The following is a 19,590-nucleotide window of genomic DNA, read 5'->3' as shown; positions in this document are numbered from 1 at the left end:
GTGAGAAAGAAAGAAAGAAAGTGAGAAAGAAAGAAAGAAAGAAAGAAAGAAAGATAGAAGAAAAGAGAAAAAGAGTTAAATAAAGGAAGAAAGAAAGAAAGAAAAACAGAAGACATAAAGAAATAGTAAAACAGAAAGAAAAGGAAAAATGAAAGAGAACGAATGAAACTGAGAAAGAAAGAAAGAAAGAAAGAAAGAATGAGTAAGAAAGAAAAGTAAAAAAAAAAGAAACAGAGAAGGAAAGAAAGACAAAGAAAAAAAGAAAACAAGAAAGAAAAAGAGAAGGAAATAGAACAAGGAAAGAAAAAAAGGAAAGTGAAAAAGAAGGGAGACAGAAAGAGAAAAAAGACAGAAAGGAAACAAACAAAAAAAGAAAAAAACAAACAATAATACAGAGAAAACAAAGAGAAAGATAAACAGATGACTGAGTGAGAAAAAGTTAAACAGAGAGCCAGACAAACAAACAAACAAACAGACAGACAGAAAGAGGAAAGAAAGTCTGACAGAAATAGAGAGAGAAAAAAGAAAGAACACAGAAAGACAGAAAGTCAGAGAAAAAAGAGGAGAGAAAGAGAAAAGACAGATCTCTCACAAACTCCAATTAAAGCCAGTAAATATTTCTCCTTCTACCTGCCTCTCGTTTGTTCTCTTGCAGCCACAATAAAGCGAACGGTGCCACAAAATGGCAGCATGTGCGTCAAACAATCCGTTCAAAGAGAGTGGAGGAGAGGAGGGGGGAGGAGGGGAGAGGAGAGTGAGAGAAAAACAAATGTCATGCAATGCTAACAGTAAAAAGAATCTACTTTACAGCAGTTTAACATCCTGGGCAGAGCTTCACCAACTCGCTCCCTCACGTCCGGCCAGCTCGATGCTGCCTCTCTGGCTCTGTGCTGCATTCTTCAACCACCACCGCTTTGAGCTTCACAAGGCTGTAAACAAATGCTATTTTGCATTTCCTGTAGTCTAGACACAACCGAGGCAGAGCTGCAGCAGTGCTCACTCATTCTGTACGGAGGAAGAGACATGTTTTAGCACCGTAAAGCTGTCCTCTTATGTTCACAGTGTGGATTATCTCTGACTTATGACATGAAGTCAGTTAAAGCTCCTGTGAGGAGTTCACAGCAGGTTATGAAACAGACTTAAGTTAACAGTGATGGCTCTCTATGAGGTACGAAAGAAGACAAGACTATCACCAAGAAGTCTGATGATGTCTATAATGCCATTTTTAATGCCTGTGACCACTGTGAGGGGGTAGGCGTCGGTCAAGATGGTTTATAGCCTAATGAATACACAGCCTTTTTAAAATTTCCAGCAATTATTCACAGTAGGTGATACATTCAAGTGTTTTTTTTGTCTAAAAACACCACCTACACGTGTACAGTCAAAGTGCAGAGCAGAGGAAAAAGCCAAGCTTTGAAATGGACTTTCTAGGCGATGGAAAATCTGAAAGATCTTCCAGGTAGGTGCGTCCTTTAACGTAGTCCTGATTGGACGGCAGAGCCAAAAGTCAGGTTCAGGCAAAGTCTTGGCAATTTCAACATTGTAACATTATATGCATGTATTAAAACATGGATCAGCCACTGGTTTGAAATCATTCAGGATATCTATGTAATGGAAAAGCTGACGTATCAACTAAAGCTCAGAGGACATAACCAGGACAAGAACTGGAGGAAATGGACCACATACACGGAAAGTGAGAACAACAAATAACTGAACTGTTACGAAGTGACAAAGAGGGAGGACTCACATACTAGAAATACCGCTGAAAATGTTTATGTGTTTATGTATTGTACTATAATTGTTTTCTAAAATGAAAATAAATAAAAATAAAGTATAAAAAAATAAAATATGGATCTGAATAATAGGTCCCATGTTATTGCATTAACAAAGAAATGTCAATAAAAGAGGTTGATAAGTTGGAAAAGAGAGAATGCCTTAAAGCTCCAGTAAGGAGTTTTTACCTGGTCAGGAAACAGACGGTTTAGTACTGATGCCTCTTTGTGAAATATAAAAGCAAAAAGATTTATCTTGTATTTATTTAATTTATCAAATTTATTTATTCTATTTCTTCATTTATTCATATATGCATTATCCTAAAAACCTTTAAAAAAAAATCTTAAAATGAATTTAAGTTTTTAAAAATCCCCAAAAGCCATTAAATCACCACATTTTTAACGCTTCAACACCCAAAAGTATTAATTAGAAGTGCTCTTAATTACATTTTTTTTATGTAAATGCAAAAATGTTTACATCCATAAGAAAAAATCATAACAATGCCATTATAACGTAAAAATCCTTTAAACTAAAATTAGAAAAACCAAAGTGAAATATTTGAAACCCCCTTATAAATCCATCACTGATGAAGGCCATACCTTGTGTCTGAAAGCCCTGAAAACAGCAGGTGGTCCTTTAAATTATTCAGTGACACACTCACAGGTCTGTTTACAAAGTAAAGCATGTGTTACACCTTACATCACTCCTGCATGATTCCTTATTCCTTTAACATAACACATAAACACAACCCGTGAAAACTACTCAGCCTTTTTTACAATGATTTAGCCAGTGAATGCATCACGCTTTGTAGTGATCCTGAGTTATTTGTCTCGCTGCAGCAGGGACAGTCGTGTGATTTGCAGCGCAGCCAAACGAGAGCGAATCAAAGAGCCTTCAGAGAGACGATCATTGATTTAATCACATCATCAGCTGCAGCCTCTTCAGGGCCAAAGTATCTGATCCATAAACATCCAAACAGAATCACAGCGACGCCTGCAATCATCGCTAAACGGAGATCAGGAGGAGGCGTTCAGGATATCAGCTTCTATCACGCTCACATGTGTTATGAAGTGTCTCAGGATCGATCAGGGATAACAACTGCATGTCCATCGACCGCATCACACATAACTTTATCGACAAGGGAATTACAGACATAATTGTTCCTCTGTCGTCCAACTCCAACATCCCTGTCCTTCTGTGTGTTCATGTGTGTGTTTTCTTTCTGCTGTGTCTGTCTGTACAAAGACCAACAATAAAATGAAGCAGCCAAATATTACAAAGCATATTTCTTACATTTAAAGGAGCAGTGCGCAGGTTTTAATTGCGTCTCAAAGTCAGGTTGCAAATCATGAATTTGCTCCCTTCACCCTGACCATTTAAAGCAAGATGGAGAACCTGAACTGTGATGTAGAGAAAGAAAAACATGACCGTAGAGGAAGTGTTTGGTGTGTCCATCTTGGGCTACCGTAGAAACATGGCAAAGTGTGTGGAAGAGTCCCACTCTATCTGCAGAAACAAAGAGCTCCTAGTAATACAGCTAAGCTCTGGACCTTTACACTAAATAAATACAGTCTTTATATCTGGATACTTATATACCTGACAACTGACATGAAATAAAGTGCTAAATAATGTTATTTCTGTCAAAGTTTGTGCCGAATTGTAATTAAAAATCTGCCATTTGATTATATTTTTTCAAGTTCTTTGATAGTGTTGTACTTCATTGTTTTCTCAGTAAAATGACCCAAGGAGTTAAATGTTTGTACTGTTGTCAGGTTGAAGTGAGAACTGGAAACACTTGAGGTGATTACAGGTACCTCAGAATTGTACTTAAGTGCAGTTCTCGAGCACTTAAGTTACTTTCTTCTTTTGCAAACTGCAAATCTTCAAAAACAGTCTGCAGGAATGAGCAAAATGGAAAATATCTGAATCAAAAGCGTGACCTCAAACCTGATACTGAAAGAAGGGCTGTATGATATTAAGAAAAAGTGACATTGTGATTCTCTTATTGCAGAAATGTACAGTGCAATATGTACAAAATCACAGGAATTCACCAGATAGATGCAGTGTGCTTTTTATAATGTTCACATCAGGGATACAAAATATGAGGAAAATATGTGATATGCAACCCTAACCCTAGCTTGAACTTCATCTTGAATCTAGATTTTAGATTCAAATAATTGTATTTGTCCATGAAGGGCAGTTCAGATTATCAGTCTATCCGTAAAACAGCATCTAAATGGTGTAAAAACATGTCTGTTATGTCGAGGCCTCCATCCAACAGGTAAAAAGGAGAGATTCTAAGTGAAACAGCATTGATTGTTTACTTTTATTGCAGTAAATTCAGACTTTTGTGATTTGTTTATTGCGAATACTGATAAAACTACAGTTTATAGAGCAGCCGTCGCTCCAATAAAGGGTTCAAAGTCTCTTTCGTTTTTCAGGATGTGTCAAATGAGCAAAAAGACAGACATTTTTTTAAACAAGCGACTTCCTCTTCCTCTGATATCTGCAGAAAAGCCTTCTCTCGTTGCTCCTCCTGGGTGAAAAGTACAGGCCTGGGAAAGCTTTGGGTTATTATTGGATGTCCACTCTAAAAGTATTCCCAAACAATCCGATGTTGTGCTCTAATAGAAACCTGTGAATGCTTCTCAGGGGTTAGAGGACAAAGCTACGGCGGGGCTGTACATCTGTGAGTGCAGAAACAAAGCTTTGTTTGTGAGCCTCAATCACTTGTGCTCATGAAAGCAGACACTTAGTTGAAAAACTTTCTTTTTCTTTCAGGGGAGGGGGGGGGGGAGAAACACTCTAAACCTACATCCTGGTATAAATTTGCAAAACGCAATACAGGCCTGATTGTGTGTGGAGCGGACGCAGGATGCATACAAATAGAATCCCCTCTGAAATGTCCCCGGCCCTGCATGGCTCAGTGGCTAATGTACAATAAATCAACAAAAGGGGGCTTTAATGGCAGCGACGCTCAGGTCCAGGGTGCTGTTATTTTATCTTTTTTACAGTATTTAATTGGAAGTTTTCCCTGAAACATTACACCGCGCTTTTAAAATGACTTTGCCCAAATCTAAGAGGAGATTGATAAGAATTTCTCCCCCTCCTTCCCTCTTCTCTTCAAGTTTTTTTCCCCTTCTTTTCGTCTTTCAGGAGAGAGCAAGTTTTTGCCGAGGGGAGACTAAAGTTACAAGTGTGTGGCATTTCGTGGAGGGGGGAATGAAATCGGAGGCTCGGAGGGACGGATAAGGCCAGGCTGGGAAAAAGGGAAGTTGGCAGTGGTAGCGGGTCAACAGCGCGCCTCCGAGCCGTACCCACTGCACCAGGTGTCCACTTAATTCAAATGATACTATTATTCATAGACAGAGGAAGAGTATTGAAACGACCCCCCCCACTCCCCTCCTCCTCCTCCCCCATCCAAATCATTTGCAACTGAATACAGATATAATCCTGGAAATATAAGTCTCCATTAAGGCTATCCCATTTAGCAAACAAGGCTCCCATTGTGCAACATGTTGTGTGTATAAATCACAGTCTGAGAGAGAGAGAGGGGGAGAGAGAAAAGACGAGGGAGAGAGTAAAACATTGAGTCTGAGACGAGATTTGAGAATGTCACTCAGTCACACATGACAATCAGGAGTGTGTTTAACTTTCTGATTTTATGCTGCTGTGCGACCTCTTTTCAGACGCGGTTTATTCACTCATTTATTCATTTACACACAAAAGGAACAAGAAGAAAACACAGAAAGAGCAATTGAGCATCTGTGTATCCTCTGGAGAGCGAAACACTGTAATTATTTGAGTATATCTGAACATAACGGGTCGAACAAAGATTAAAATATGAGTTGGATATCTGCTAGTTTTATTTCTCTGTCATTCTAAAATCATTGCTTGTCCTGCTGCCACACTTATATTGGCTTTTTAGGATGAAACACTTTTATCCTAAAAATGTCAACCCCTCTAAAAGTTGACGAAAATATAAAACCTTAAGACTTACAGAAACACAGACCAATCAAATAACATCAAACGTGCCTTAAAGAGGCCCTGAAGGCCGTAAGGCCTCAGAGCTCCATTAAAAAAAGATGATTTAAAAAAAAAAAATTGCACTTTATTCTCTATCTAAAAAAGATTCTTATGATTCGATGTTATCATTCACACATTGTTAACATGTATGTTTGATTGGTAAATGTGTTGGGATGGAGAAAACACACATTGTTACGCAGACTTAAGTTCTCACTGAGATTCCTGATTCATGACACACACAATTTATTAAAGTCTAGAGAATTACTGCAGCATCTGTGCATGTAAGGGAAACAGTCACTACATTATAATTACAGGTCACAGTGAAGCAGCACTGCAACTGAGAGAATAAAACATTGAGTTTAGAGCAAGTTCAGGAAACAAAGCATACAAATATTATGTTATTTAATGTATTATTTAAGCAAAAAGATTAAGATGTTTGTTAAAAACGTAACAATCCTGCGAGCCAAAAGTTTCACTTTGCCAGGTTTCAATCACTTCCTGTAAAACAGAGTGTGTACATCTTCTGCTAGCATAACTACAGAAGGGTGTCCAAGTTTGAATTATTTTTAAGCAATTCTACTAACTTATTTTTAGCACTTTTACATGTGAATCATGGGGCACTATTTAAGTGTGCAAAATACAAATTATTTATTTTTATTACATTTTTATCAGATAAGAAAACTAAAAAGTTTGAGGCCTAAAATTGTCTTCTTGTCAGGAACAGACATATGCAAAGAAACGTAATTATTAGATTTGTTTCCAAATGTAATACAATTAAATTAAAGCATTCAACAGTTCTAAAAATATTTTTAAAACATGTGAAAAATGAATGAGGTGTGTTACCATATATAATCTCCACATTTTGTGCGAGCATCTACCACAGTGTACAATATTCAACTCAACCAAGCTGCTCTGTGCATTTAATCACAAAATGTATCTTTACTCTCACGATATAAGCATTCAAAATAAACTCATGGCATCAGTCTGAATAGATCACAATAAATAAGAACACTCTGTAAGCATATTAATCTTTCTCACTCAGCATGGTTACCTGTTGAATGGAGGCCTGGGTGTAACAGGCATGCTTATACTATTTCAATGCAGTCACACGAGGCTCAAGAAAGCTGCAAATACCCAGATTATTCGGTGCAAATTTATAGAAGACAAGAAATCCCTTTTAGATTTGTTTGGATCCAGGAGAAACAAGTTGCATGATAAAAATAATGACAGTACAAAGTTTGAAATTCTCTGTCATCATCATAATAAAAGCACCTTTGTTGGTGTTTTGTTATAATAAAAACTGTCTGGTTTCTGGTCACCATATTCCCTTTATTCCTCTACATGTCAGAGGAGGACAATCAGGAAAAAAAGGTCAATGCTGCAAGGATCCACTTAACACAGTCAGTACATGACCACAAACAGAACTGATCTCCAGATACTTTAAAAAGTAATTCCTTATGTCACATAATAATATCAGTCAAAGCTGAATACAAAACAAGTTCCAGGAGCACCGACTCTCCAGCTTCTTGTGTTTTGCTCGTTACAGTGCAGACAGCAGGACTCAGTGGATCAATGTAATCCTGGAACGTGTGATGGAGCGGTTCAATCACACCAAACAAAGACCGTACAGCGATCCGTCCCCCTCACACGGGGACTCAGAGGTGAAAAGAGAGAGACTACTTTATAAAAGCAGACAATATCCCACTCCTGATTACTTTCCTCCTCTGATTTCAGCCACCACAGAAGAAGAGTTTCACTGAGGGACAAATACAGTTCAAATCCCAGCCTGCTTGTCCCACATACACATTGAACACAGCTTATTTTGACGGACACCTGAACTGAACACACATGCAGGGAGATGAAGCAGTGCACCCTCCTTTACTGAATGAGACAAACCACAAAGGGAAGTGTCACTTGTGCATCAACAGCTACAGCAATCTGAGAGTTAAAGTTTTTATCAGCCACAGAACGTTCTGACTTTAGTCACTCTAAGCCATACAAATAAACGTATAATCTAAATAGTTCAACACTCAGTATACATGCTGGAATGTATGCTTGAATCTATGCTTCACTAAAAGTCATGTTTGATGTATGCAACAAAGTTAGAAACCTAGTATAAATCAAAAAATATAAAATAACACAGAGATATGCCGAATAAAAAAAATGGACCCTCCACATCTGAAAATCCCTTCTTGTTATTGGGCAGGCTTTACTCCCCTTGTGTCGCATGAATGGGACACTCTTCATTAGAGTCTATAAGAGTCTTAGAGTAAGCATCAAGCATCAACAAAATACCACGAGCTGAAGGTGGTTCTAAATAAAGTGAAATAAATCTCAAATTGACACAATTGATGCTTTTTTTTGTCCCTTTCCTCACACCGTAGTTAAGTTACCTCAGTGTCTTCCTGCTTCCTTCTGCTGTTGTGATGGAAAATAATGATGCCAAAGTGCTTTGTAACGACACATTTCACTCTCACAAAACTCCCAGACGGCTCAGCTGAAAGTCACAAGTAGTTTCTGAAATGACTGATAGTATTTTTTTTAACAAATAAAGTGAACTGTTGTCATTTTGTAAAGCTAAATAACTCATCAATTAAAGCTCCTGTGAGGAGATTTTAGCTGGTTATGAAACAAACTGAAATGAAGACTGATTATCTATATGAGCTACAAAAGCAAACTACAACATCAGCATGAAGATGAACTATTCTATATTGGGAGTCACAGGGGACAGCTTCTTTTTTAACATTTCCCATGGCAAAGATTTCCGCTGAGTTTGAATCTAGTCTGCTAAAATGAAGCACAGAGATATTAAAAAATTGCAATGGTAAAACTTTTTGTATTTACAGGACAGCTTCAGAAAAGTGATAATAGGTACTGTTCTGTCCACAGGGGGCGCCAAAACAACACAACCAAAAGTTCCTCACAGGAGCTTTAATACATGAGGTGAGTGGCAAACTTATCAAAGCACATTTTAAAATATCAATCATGCAAACATTTCAGATATTGCTCTAGAGGAAGGATTTTAAACAAGATTTTTTTTAACTCTGTCCCTGTATTTTGTTTTATTTTTCACTGAATATAATTTTTGATTTAATGTATGTTTGTTTTGATAAAATAATCCACTTTGTGAACATCATTTTTACCATTGGTAAGGTGGCAAAAACGTGAGTTGGCTTTGTATAAAGTTTTTAATCAGTCATAATTTAGATACACTAACTTTTCTTACCATCGTTCTCAAAGGAAAAAACTTTAAAAATGATGTCAATTTCAGATTAACATAAAAGTGCTGAGTGTTTGTCTATGATATCTTCATAGTGATAACAAACCCTTATATTCTTCATTCAGGTTTTCTGTTCATTATCACTTCTCTAGACAGTCTCCGTCTCCGAGCTGGAGTTCCCATGACCCGTCACAATACAGTGATGATGTATTCAAGCAGTGATGTATGAAATTCAGGCAAATAAAAACCTTTGTCCTCCCACACTGGCTAATTATTTGACAGATTGGAGCCCTGTTGTGTGTGGATACTGTGAAGGAGCCCTCCGTCGCCCATCCCCCTCCCAATAAAGAGGCCACTTGCCGAAAAAAAAAATTCCTCTATAGCCACCCTTTTCTATTCTTTGTTAGAAGATTACATTTTTTCACCACATTTTGGAATGACAAAATGGGGGAGAACTGTGGGTTTTTTGGAGGGGGACCCTGTGTGCTCAGGCAGTGACAGAGGGGGTCGGGACAGCAGTCAGTGGCAGTTTAAAAAGATTTTCTCAAGCAGAAATATTTAATCTTCTCAGGGAAAATAAAGCAAAGAAAAAACAGAGGACAAAAAGAAGCTAATCATCCACAGGTCCTCCCCCCTCCAAGTCTCCCCTGATCCCTCCCTCCCCATAGTTATCTGTAAAAAACAAAACACAAGAGAGAAAAAGATTATGTAAGATTGATAGAATAAATCTGCATGTATAATTATGAAGCATGCATGTTCCCACATTGTGGGCTGATTCTCTGTTCATTAGACAGATTTTCTGATGACTACTCTTTTATGTCAACTTTACAGAGAGCCAGACACGGAGCCAGAGGAGACATTACAGCACGAAAAAACTGCAGAGAAAAGTTAAAGCAAACACAGACAGTCGTTTAATTCTTACACTTTCTTGGGACTAAATATCGCACAAATCCTGTCTAAAGTTTGATCCTTTTTCCCCCTGATACTCCATGTTCCCTCTCCAAACAGGACAAAGCAGAAACTTTCTGGGCAGACTTCTGCAAACGGCTAATTAGCAAAGCTGGAAGCTTCCAATTACTTTTTTAACTGGGTTCTGTTTGTTGCATTTGTAAATGTAGGAGTTTAATTTTATGCACGAGCTTGCAGGTGCAAGGCCACTGAAAAAGAAAAACACGCATGGGAAAAGTGACACCTGCAAACCACAAATAAAATTAAATATAATCACTTGAGGGTGGATGTTATCCCCACCAAAGGAAATGCCTAACTTGCAATTAATGGAAATAATTTAGGGGTTTGTGATTGGTGCTCAGGGGGTAACTCTATTCATTGATTAAACTGTATTTGAAGTCAGATGGGTTCAGTCGTCTTTGCTTAATTTGCATTCACTAACCAACAGGTGACAAACTTATAGACATACTAGTCGTAGTCTTTATTTATCTTCCTTGCAGAGATCCTCACAAGCCTTTAGCACAAACATCCATAAAGTCAGCTGATCATTAGAACTGATAATTATTTTCGAATATTTAAATACTTGTTAAATTATAAAATGTAACTAATTATTATTTTCTCACCTAAAAAGTAGATTTTTTCCATTATTTTTACCAGGAGCTGGTTGTAATGTGGTGCAACCATCACACAGTACATGTAGCCCTTCTGAAAGCTGTTTGTAAATAACAAAAGAAGAAGAAAGCGTCAGGGCCAGGTAAAGGCAAAACTAAAAAACATGGATGTGTGAGATTTGGGAACTTCAGACACCTCTGTGCAAATTAAAAACTATCATATCATATCAATATCATAAGTCTGTTTGTGGGGGGGAGGTTTTTCAATCATAGGAAAAAAGGTTTGCAAAATACAGTAACCTTGAATGTTATCCAATTGGTACTTTTGGACGTGGTACTAGCTTAACCGATATTCAGTGAATAAAAATACTGTCTTTATCTTTAAATGGTTTTAGATGTTATCCATTTGATTAGCTACAATGACAGTTCTTGGCGTTTAGCAAATATGCTTATTTGTGGGTACTGTTTGTTGAGTTTAATCCTCAGTGGCATACAAAATCCATTCGAATTATTTCATTTTATTAACTTTACTTTACTAGCAACATAAGCTAAGTAGACTGCTAACATAAGGATTAATATTAGCCAACATCTAATGCATTTAACCACAGCTAGCTAACGAAACACTAATGTTGGAATAGCTGAACCTCATTAAATGTTTCCTTTTTGTAAATCAAATATTAAAATTCTTAAATACTGATACAGCTAATTCTTATTTATCAACTTGATGAAGCTAAATAGAATCCCTACCATAAGCTTTAACATTAGCAAACATCTAATGCATGTAACCACAGCTAGCCAACGAAATACAACATCAATTGTTTCTTTTGCTTAAATCAAATATTGCAATTCTTACAGATGGATACAGCTCATTTTTATTCATCAACTTGTTTGTCGTATTAGCTTACATACTACCCATGAAAGCCAACACATAGTGTTAGCCTAGCCAAACTTGTGTTTAACTTTAATTTGTTGGTTAAAATAAGAGTGGGCAGGGTTTTTCAGTTACAGAATTAAATGGTTTGTAATGAAACTTTCTCTTTTAGATCTTTTTAAATGGTTCACTTTGGATGGTGCTAGCTAGCCGACAAGCCAAAGCAGGGTAAAAACAAGCATTTAGCTGGCATTACAATAATTAATTAGCATAATTATTGTTTAATTTTTAAAAGTAAAGTAACTGTGAGGACAGTGAACACTTTTACTTATTTAAAAAAAACAGTATTCATATGTGTTTTATTCTGCCCCCTCTCCCCCTCCCTCCCCCTTGTTAATTGCCTCATAATAGATAATGATCATCTTTTTTTGTGTTGTAATGCTGGGTGTGTTCAAAGATGTTGTTGAGCCAGAACATAAACTGACATCATCATACATCACACGCTCTCCGTGACTAATATCACAAGCTCCAGTTTTGGACACAACCTTGATGTTGTGCTCCTGAAGCTACCAGAGTTTATCCTCCTGGCATCTGGCTGCAAGGTAGAGGGGAGCAAGAGAAAGCATCTGTGGGGTCTCGTCCTCCCCCGTGGAAGAGCCCAGGCTGAAGGAACCCTTGGCACAGACCCAGTGAAGAGGTGGCTGGAGTATTAACCACACAACTTCCCCCACGTAGAAGGTTAAAACCCCTTTCACAGTTTCCTCCCTCCCTCCCACAGCAGCAGCAGCAGCACAGAACATATGCTCTTTAAAAACATATGGTCAGTAAGAAAACTTCAACTCTTCAAACAATAAAACACTGGAAATGCTCAGAATCAAAAGCAGTGAACAATGATACTTCTCTTTAAAAAGTAAAGACGATTAGCGGCTCCGATGCCAGGCCGGGGTGATTTATCACACACATATTGTCCCAATTAGCACGATTATGGCGATGGCACAGGCTGCTTGACCTTCTGGTACCATCCTCATTTGTTCCATGTCAACAAAAACACAGCTCCTAAATCACTGCTCCTCACTCCCTGCTGGAATTAGTGTTCACTATTTAAACCTGTGAACTCAAAGACTTCGAAAAGAGACACATTTAAGAGTGAACTTTCTAAAATGGGATTTTTTTTCTACAGCAGAAAGTGTAAAAGACAAGAGTGTAGCAATAAATGTATCGCACACATTACATTGTCTGTTAATAGATAGGCCTAAAAGTTGTATTCAAAATTTTCTTTGATAATATTCAGTTATAGTAGGCTTGTTATTACTTTTTTAAGGTAGATATTTAATTTAAAAAATGTATAATAATGAATTTGATAAGAGCACCTTTCAAATCAGATGTTGTGAAAGTGCTTTGATGGAAAAAGCAATGGTAGGAAAAAATCAAATAATGCAAGAAGAAAATGTCAACAAGAATACGATAAAATAAAATTAATAAAACAGAAATATTGTCAACAGCAGTAAAGCAACTAATCAAAAAGAAATAAAGAGATCAGTAAAGAAAAGAAGTAATCAATGATGATAAAAAAAGATTATAAGAAGACAACATATCAGAGGAAATAAGAACAGACTAAAAAAAGATGTGGAACAGTGAGTGGAATAAAACCAGTAAAGGTTTTATAAAGACAGGACTCAGAAGAGGACTTATGAAATGAAAATATGAATTAACAAATCATTAAAATTAACTTGAAATGAATCTTAAAAGTGAAATCATTTCAGAGCAAGTCAGTAAAAGTGAGTTTTAAGGAGTGATTTAAAAGATGTCACTGATTCTGCTGCTGGCCTCATCTCCTTAGACATGATACCATTTTTAATTTCACCACTAGTGATGTCAAAAATTCAACATCCTCATTTCACAAGTAAAAATCAACTACACGTCAGATACCTTTGGTTTTTCAATAAAACTTCCTGGAAAAAGTCCTGGAAGTACTTCGGCATACTAATGTATTCAATTTACTCACCTTTTACCAATTTAGTACAAATTAAGTGAGAAGATAAACATATATGGATTCAAATATATGTAAAATAAAAGGAGGATAAAAACTAGGGGCCAAGCAAGAAAAAGTAACAGTAGGTTCAAAAATAATAGAATAATAAAAGTGAAGAAAACAGCAAAAAGTAATTAAAAACGAATAAATAGACAGTAAACATATAGATATCCCCAAAGTAATGAAAAGTAGTTCGTAGTTCCAAAACAGATACAAATGGTGTTTGCTTTTTTACAAGATGGATGGATAAAAGTTGGAATAAAGACACAAATCTAATGAAATAGGTGGTAAATATGTTTTGAAACAAAGAAATAAATTGATTTAAAAAAGACAAAATATACAAGACAGTAAGAAAAAAATTCAAAAAGGAAAAAAAACACAAAGATGGAAGACTCAAAGTCAACGGGAAGTTCACCCAAAACTTTTACAGGCAAATTAGATTGATATTTTCACATTGAGTTAAATAACATGTGGAAAACTGATTGTGTGTTTCTACAGTTTGTGTCTTTCTGATGTTTCTGTTTCCTGCAGAATAAGATCAAGATCAGTCCGGACAATGACGCTCCTAAGGCCCGCCCCCGTGTTGAAATGGATCTGTGTTTTGTTTTGGCTAATGGCTGATGTGTCAGCTCGTATGTCTGTGTCACACCACTGGCCAAGGCAGCCTCCCCACACAGCTTTTTGGGTGTGAGTGTGTTGGTAACAGAGAGTTTAGAGTCGGGTGGTTTTGGGGGGGGGGGTCAGGCTTCGAAGGGAGCACATGGAAATGAGACCCATTCATCGCCCTCCCCATAACCCCCCCGATTGGCATATGGCATGGCATTGTCCTTGGCCGCTGAGCCAGAAGTGATGCAATTTGTTGGCATGTCCTGTCATTTCACAAACTACCCATCCCATTGAGGCCTCCAGAAAACAACAACAGAAGACATGGAAGGGCAGCCAACAGCTCAGCTCCTGTGGACGCCCTGCCAAACTCACTCAAGAGGGAAATGAAAAATAACTCTGTCTCAAGCACTCCGACATTTACCCGTTTACATTCAGGCTTTACATCAGAACAATGTTGTTTAAACGTTCCTGGAATGTTCCTTTAAAAAAAATATTGTTACATTTTGAAAGAGTTGAGGTTTTTAAAGCTACTGTGAGGAATCTTGACGCCTGCTGTGGACAAAGTGGTCTCTCTTATTTCTTTGAAGCATTTTGTGCCAAAAAAATGCTCATGCTGTTTTTTTTAAACCATTGACTGTAAAAAAGAGGGATGGTATGGCAACTCTCCAAAAGTGAAGCCAAAAGAATTGAAGCTCCTTCTACTGACTGAAAGTGGTAACAAAGCCTGCCTCCTCCATATCAACAGATGGGACTTGGGTAAAACATTGAAATCATGATTCGCTTTAAAACAACGTTTTCTCAAGCATGGTTTCTGTCAACATAGCTAGTTCGTATCACACTGTTTAATGCCAGAGTATTCATGTTTTGAAGAATTTTACTTATAATTAGTTATTTCATATTGTAAAAAGAGTAGGGGTGCAACGATACACAAAATCCACGGTTCGGTTCGGTTCGATACGTTTTCGATACAGAAAAAGAGAAATTTACATGCCTTGTTTTACTTGTAGTTTATTGAAATTACCAACATTTGTTTCAGCTCAAAAGCACAGTTTTAAAATTAAATTAAATGTATCAGGGGCAGCTATACCTGACACATGTTCTACTGTGCATGGGGGGTTGCGTGTGTGTGTGTGTTAAGGCTGATTTATACTTCTGCGTCTCCCCTACGCAGCAGGGGCTGACGCTGACATGAGCACCACATACTTGTGCGTCGGTGTGTCCGTGTCGCGCAGCAATTCTCAGCCGAAACGCCTGAGGGCAGTGCGGTCTTTCTGATAGCCGGCCGCCTGCTTCCGGTCCCGCTACAATCTCTGTTTACTTTTCCACAGCGATTCAGAGCGTGTTATGTTAATCTACAGCTGATACATGTTGCTGTTTATCATACAGACATGATTACATGAAGAATAGAGAGGAGGAGATGAAATACACGGCCGATGTGCGGTCGATGTCCGGGATCCCGGAAGTGCTGGAAATGCGGGAAAGACAAAGCCGCCGAGCGGACCAATCACAGGGCTTGCGGTCCGCGTCGGCTCTACGTGGAGTTACATTTTGGAGGAGGTGCACGTCAGCTACGTGCATAGGCCTTGGCGTAGGTACGGGAGCTACGCGGACCCCCGGCGTAGGGTATGCCGTTGATTCAACGCAGAAGTATAAATCAGCCTTTAGTGTGTGTGTGTGTGTGTGTGTGTGTGTGTGTCTGTGTGTGTGTGGGTGTGTGTGTGTGTGTGTCTGTCTGCGTGCGCATCTGCCGTGCGCGATAGAGAGCAGAGGAGAATTGTGAATGCGCGACCACGTAGAGACAGAAATGACATCCCGTCATGTAAATAAGATAAATAACATAAGGATATTTAGTCTGTTAAATAAAAGAACAAGGTTTAGACCTGATCCATGAGAGAGGGAACCTTAAATCACTTCTGCTTTGACTTCCAAGGGGGGGGGGCGGGACCCGGCGGACACTCGTGCTTCCGTCTCGTGCGTGAACATATGAACCCAGCAGACCGTTGTATGGTGAAATATATATTTCCATATGAAGCACAGTTAAAACAAACGGGACCAGCTTAGACTGAATGAATGTGGGAGGAGCGAGCAGTTCAGTGGACCTGCGCTCGACAATGCAGCCCGGAGGAGTGGAGCGCAGATCCTCTGAACTTTAAGCACAGAGCGCCTCGTCAGAAGTTGATAAAATAAATATAAAACTGCGTATTGTCCGGTTCATAGGGCGTACCGAACCGTGACCATTGTATCGAACGGTTCGATACAGATACACGTATTGTTGCACCCCTAAAAAAGAGGTATAACACCATGATTGACAGCTCTGTTGACAAATGTGGCACTTGTGCAGGGATGGATCATGATTGCCAAAGACGCAAATATTCATACATTTATTTTTTAAAAAACAAAGAGTCAATGTAAATTTCATATCATCTTATAAATACAATTTTACCACTGCCTGGTTATAATACAGTACTCCTGCCAGACAGAGGCAGTAGCACTTCTGAAAGCTGTTTGCTAACTACATTAAACAACAGAAGAAGAATGCTGACCACATTGAAATCTCAAGGTGGAGAATGCTTGCTACATTATACAGCAAAAGAAAATTAAAACACTAGTAACAGTGGCTGGAATACTGGTGTAATGCTGGAAGATTCAGACATGAAGAACAGCAGCGACTGAGCATGGCTGTAAAATGTAAACACCCCACACTGAAACAACGGGATATGATCGAAACGACAGCTAATTACAGATAATTATCAAATAGCTGCAGGTGACTATTGAAAGCAGAGTAGAGAAGGAACAGTGAGTGAAAATATTGTACAAGAGTAGTTAAACTTTTCATATCAGTGATTGTCCGCATCAAACAACAAGGGATTTTTGATGTTTAATCTTTAAGTATAACGTGTTTAAGTTAGAGGAAAAAGCTGGACGTTAATATGTCGTCAAGCATTTTAATCATTGTGAATCTTTTAAAATGTAAAAATAAAGGCACTTGCCCTTTACGTGCTGTCTAAACAGTGATTGATGATCTGAGGCACTTTTTAAGGACATCAATATTTATTTTATAACCAGCTAAAAAGTCTTCACAGAAGCTTTTAAGTGGCGGTCAACGACCAGCAGACTTCAAAGAAAATGTTAATAGCAGGACTGAAAAGAGTTTAAGTGTTTTTGTTGACCGAATTAAAAGTTGTACTTTACCTCTAACACAAATCAAAAATATTCATTTTGCATACAGTCATGATCAGGCGATAATAAAAAGGAAAAATCTTCTCTTTTGCAGTCTGAGCCGAGGCTTGACCCCAAGCTGTCCAATGTTTAATTAACTCACAGACCTGACAGGGGGAGGAGGCAAAATCTTCAAAGAATATGACCAGTGCTTTGTGAAACATCAAATCCAGCTCGAGATCCTATTGTGCAGAGTTTGCTCATAGTTGACCTCACCTTCTGTTGGGATATCCTGTTGAAAGACTCGACCGGCTCGGACCTCAAACACAAAGAGGATTTCCCTCCAGGGAAACTCTGAGCTGTCAGTGGGAGATGCTGCTGCTGCTGCTATGTGTCTGATCTGTTACTCTTAAAGACCCCGGCCTGAAAAGAGAGATTTGTTGTTGTTTTTTCTTTTCGTATGTTTGGCTTAAAATCTGTCAGCCCCATGCGGAGGCTCCTATTGTCGCTGCTGAAGTGACAGACGACTTCGATTAGTCTATTCTGACACCAAATGTTTCTCTGATTGGATCTGCTCAGAAATCAACACTTAAAAAAACAACATGTCCTCCTCAGTTTTTTGTTGTTCCTACATATATGGAGGAGACAAAAAAGAGTTTTCTGGATTCACATTGAAAACATACCTGCTGCCTCTGCTGGTGATGATTCATTAAGTCAGTAAATACTGGCAGGTTTAATGCTGGTATGCTGCAATTACATAACTTCTCCTCCATCTCAGTTTACAGCAGGATCATCTCTCATGTATAGTAAATTCCTTTCTCATTATGAGACGTCTGAGTGGATCCTTAAAAACTGACACAAGCTGTTTTGGGATTGGGACCAATACAAGTATTTTCACCTTTTGAGGATTTACACTCAAATATTTGCATTTTGCAGCCTCATTAAAGCTCCTATAAGGAATTTTGATTTAGTTATGAAACAGCCTAAGATTTCTCCATGACCAATAAAAGCAAACAAGACTGTCAGCGACAATTTAATAATTTCCGTGTTTGAAAACACTGCCCGCAGGTCAATGGCAGATAAGGCAGTTTACAAAACCCTGCAGAAAAAGCTTGTTTCCCCTTTTCCACTACAAAGGTTCTCAATGTGTGATATATCCAAGCAGCTACCTCTGGTCTTAAAACATGAAGCCCATGCAGAAGTGCTAAAAACTGCAATTCATTGAGTGCCCACTTGAGGCTGGCTGCAGAAACCCTGCAAACCACATACACACCCATTCAAAAAAGATGATCTTTAAAGCAATAATAAACATGTTTACAGCCTGGTTCAAAAAACAGGTTAGGTCTGAATAGCTAATTTCTCTCTCAGGAGGGTGATTTTTTTATTACTTGTTATTTTTGAAGATATTAAACTTTAAAGTTTTGCCTAAATAAGGGCATGACTGACTTGATTGATAGGTGGGCACCCTGTAGCTGTTAGCAAAAAGGCTAAAAGCCCCCCTCTTTACCTCACACTAGGTCAGCATTTCCAATATGGCACCTGCAGACGATCGGCTTCAAAATGGCACTTCAAAAACAGATGGGTGACGTCACTGATACTACATCCATTATTTACACAGTCCATGGATATATCTGAAAAAAATAGTAAGAAAAGAAAAAGACAGATTTGACTCATTGAGCGCAGGAGGCACCAGAACAACACAAACCTAAAGTTCTTTATAGGAGCTTTAATGTGCACTTGATGAATCCAAGTCAAGCTTTACTTAAAGAGGTGGACTGAAAGGAAATTATGTATATTCTTTAACTCAGAATAAGTGTCAGATTTATTGGCTGTAGGTGGTCATACACTGACTTTACTTTCTTTTTTATCTGTTAACTCAGAACCCCTCAAAACTTGCATGCTAACTAAGCTCTAATTTTTTTCCACACATGACCTCCTATGCCCTGGAGGACTTTTTGGCCTTTGTGTTTTCTATTAGTCTAACTAAACAAAGTAGCAACATTGTTTTTTTTAATAATTGATGTATAATGTAACTGGTTTAATTTAAAAAAAACATATTGGATTCATTTAACTTTATGGACAAACACGTCATTTTGAAAAGTCTCTCTTTTGTCTTCAGTCTCCCTTGACATCTCTAAATTAGACAACCATGAGGATTCAAACCCGGCATCATCCATCATTTCGACTGACCAAATAAAGAGCTAAAAGGTTAAAGGGGGGGCAGAGGGGTGTGGGGGGGGTCACTGCTGGTTAAAGTTGAAGTGACGGCTCCCAGTGGGAGTCAAGCGTGCAGAGCTGTTCTCCTAACAGCTGGGTCACACCTCGACTGTCAGCGTGTCACTTT

At 38.2% G+C, this 19,590-nt stretch overlaps 1 protein-coding gene across 2 annotated transcripts in view; it reads right to left on the bottom strand.

Annotated features, from left to right (window-relative positions):
* The window catches only part of sall3b (spalt-like transcription factor 3b), a 40,355-nt gene extending 21,553 nt beyond the window's left edge, over positions 1-18,802 (bottom strand). For both annotated transcript variants that reach the window (XR_004634225.1, XM_034704059.1), the window contains exons 1-2: positions 18,754-18,802; positions 17,523-17,669 (exon numbers count right to left, since the gene is read on the bottom strand). The gene's annotated coding sequence lies outside the window, so the exon portion shown is untranslated. The remainder of the gene's footprint in view (positions 1-17,522; positions 17,670-18,753) is intronic.
* Positions 18,803-19,590: the final 788 nt, after the last annotated feature.

The sequence above is a fragment of the Notolabrus celidotus genome, chromosome 16, assembly GCF_009762535.1.
Source record: "Notolabrus celidotus isolate fNotCel1 chromosome 16, fNotCel1.pri, whole genome shotgun sequence".
Taxonomy (NCBI): domain Eukaryota; kingdom Metazoa; phylum Chordata; class Actinopteri; order Labriformes; family Labridae; genus Notolabrus; species Notolabrus celidotus.
Note: the sequence above shows the minus strand (reverse complement) of the source record. Positions and strands in the feature narration are given on the sequence as shown.